Source organism: Geospiza fortis, unplaced genomic scaffold (assembly GCF_000277835.1).
Source record: "Geospiza fortis unplaced genomic scaffold, GeoFor_1.0 scaffold112, whole genome shotgun sequence".
Classification (NCBI taxonomy): Eukaryota; Metazoa; Chordata; class Aves; order Passeriformes; family Thraupidae; genus Geospiza; species Geospiza fortis.
In genome coordinates this window covers 21363316-21366117 of record NW_005054298.1, presented here as the reverse complement: position 1 = coordinate 21366117, position 2802 = coordinate 21363316, and the positions used below count along the sequence as shown (strand labels likewise).

Below are 2802 nucleotides of genomic sequence, written 5' to 3'. Positions count from 1 at the left end.
TGATTGTGTTTCACAGGTCTGAACAGAGAGTTTTCACTCTTAAAAATGGCCCTAAGAACCCAGTTACACTGCTTGAACTCTGAACAGTCTGTGTGATTTTTAACTGACATTTTTATTTCACAAGTTTAGTACATGCATCTATATTTATGTATAAACATTGAAAAAAAATTAAACTGAAATAGTCTTTTAATACAGCTGAAATGTACATGCAAGTTAAACACAGAAATTAGAGACATGGAGCCAAAGTGCTCCAAAGTTTCTTATTAGTGGTAGTTTGTAGCTGCCCCAAGAGTTCAACGTAGATTACCAATCTGTATCTTAATCTTCCTTCTTTACAGAGAGAAAGAGTAGCCTGTCTCACATCTATATTTGGTTCATACTCCACTGTGCTAACACACCACATCAGGAAGGAATTTCAAATGCTCCCAAGGAATTCAATTACAAAAGTCCTGTTGGCTTTCCTTACATGCATGGGCAAGGGAACATAGTAATCCTGTGTAATAAACTCTCCTCTTGCTGCTGCTGCTGCTGCTGGAGCCTCAAACACGGACTAATGAACCCTCTAATGTCTCTTCACCCTCCTGACAGAGCTGAATACCCTGGGCCACCGTCTCTGTTGACAACCTTTCAGCTGGGCTGACTTGTGCCTGAGCCACCTGTGAGCTGCTAAAACGGCTTCACTTTTGCATTCACCAGGGCAGAGCTCCATAGGCTGTGCAGCATTTGTTTTGGACGACACCCAGTGAGACAGAAATGTTGAGCTTCTCCAGGGGTGCTGATGGGGTAAGTCTGTTCTCCAGCTGATTCTGTGGAAACTGGAGAGCCTCACTGCCATTTCTGCAGTAAACTTCACCTGGAACCTGAGACAGAATAAGACATTATCCCTTTGCAATTCACACTTGTGAACTGTTTTCTGTTTCAATTTTTTTTTTACCCCATTCAAAAGTTAAAATTTTCACTGTCTGTATTTTGCTATTATAGGTACACTTGAACAGTCATCAAGTCACTTCTTTCTTATGTCTTTTCTCTAGCTAACACTTTGGGGAAAGGTGTAAATCCAACTTGTATTTTTTATTGTCTTTGACAGCAAAATCAAATTAAACTTACTTAAAAATATGATAGCAAGTAACTAACATCTTCCAATTAGAAGAAATCTGTTCAAACAGCTTGATTTTGAGATACAGCTGTTAATCACTCAAAGCTGTCAATGGCTTCAGATTGATTGCAGGGGCCCATGTTCCCCTCTCTTTTTCTTCCTTTCCTCAAAGTACTTTTTATCCTCTCCTAGTTTATTGTTGTATGAAACCATTTCAAGGTTATCTGCAAGCAAAGAACCTGAAGAATTTTTTTTTTTTGCATGGGGTTAGTTTTAACAAGGAAAGGAACTTCTTTCTGAGGGCATTAATGTGTTAATCCATTCTCAGAATAAGAAATTTGTTTTGCTGCAGTGGTTCTTAAGGGGAGAATCCAACACCTTAGTTTTTTATGCTGCCCATCTTGAATCGTGCTAAGATAACAAGATATGAAGAAAGCAGATTAGATGAGTGCATTGCTGCCAAGTTAACTATTATTATTATTATTATGTAGTAGTATTTCTGTATTTCTAAAAACAGAGCAGTTATACCCTCTTCTAGAATTCAAGCCTAATGCATAAAAATGTAAGCAGTCCCCATGTGCTTTATCTTGTATATAAGACTAGTAAACAACTCGAAGACAATTTTTAAAATTACAGATGCTAGAAAGAATGGTGTTTGTTTATATAACACTTAGAGTTTGGAGTTCTAAGTTTGAAGGCTTTCTTAAAATTAATGTGATGGCTGGAGTGACATTTAACCCTAGTTAAATTTGCTGGATTTTTCTATCATTCAATAAATAATAGGGATTTAGGTACTATTTATTATTTACAGGTTCTAGGTACAAATAGTATGCATACTTTGCGGAAATCCTCTAAGATCCATAAAGAGGGATACAGGCAAGACAAAGCTTCAGGATGAAAGAGCAGAACTTGATAAATTGATGACCAGTGGACTGAAATGTTTCAGCTGTCATTGCTCCCATGTCTGTTTACTGTATGGCGTTTTTTTAATGTTGTTGTCTTTGGAAGCAAACAAATAGTGATTTTTGCTCTTACCATTGCACTGAATTAGCCGTGTTAAGGTGTTTGCTGGTTTCTAAACCTCTGATATACTGCTGGTTTTACAGTTAGCAGTGTTGCTTTATTTTCTTTCACAGAGATGTCCAGTGTGACAGGGACAACTTTCCTACTGGCAGTTTCTCTGTTTTGTGTGATGGTGTTTTTTGGCTAGCTTTTTCTTTTCATGCTGATTTCTTAGTGTGGTATGAAGAGTATTTGGGACAGGTGATGGAGGAAAAAGAGTAGAAAGGTTTTTGTTAGAGGTGATGCACAGCAAGAATGGGAATATACAAGAATATAATTCTTCACTATACTTTGATGTTTTAAAATAAAATTAATCTGGAACTATTGTTTCTGGAACTGAAACAATACTCCAGGCAGCACTCCAGGACTATAGTGTGTTCTTGGAACCTTTTGCTGGAGAGAATCAAATTGTCTCTTTTATCCCTTTTTCACTTTTTCACACCTAGCCCTTTACTGGGACTTCTATGCTTTCTCTTTCCATGGAAAGGGCAGGACAACCTCCTTTTGGGGCCAGCAGGGTCCTGGGCTGCTTTAGAGCCTCCTTTTCCCAAGTTCCTGAGCTCTCAACTGACAAGGAAATGCCTTCTGCCTGTGCTGCAGCTCTTTCCTACTGAGGCTCATGTCACTTCCCCTGGCTGGCCCTG

General features: G+C 38.5%; 1 protein-coding gene across 1 annotated transcript in view; it reads left to right on the top strand.

Annotated features, from left to right (window-relative positions):
* Positions 1-561: 561 nt before the first annotated feature.
* Positions 562-2802, top strand: part of CCDC141 (coiled-coil domain containing 141) — a 54468-nt gene continuing 52227 nt past the window's right edge. Inside the window, exon 1 of the mRNA XM_031058732.1 lies at positions 562-783. The gene's annotated coding sequence lies outside the window, so the exon portion shown is untranslated. The remainder of the gene's footprint in view (positions 784-2802) is intronic.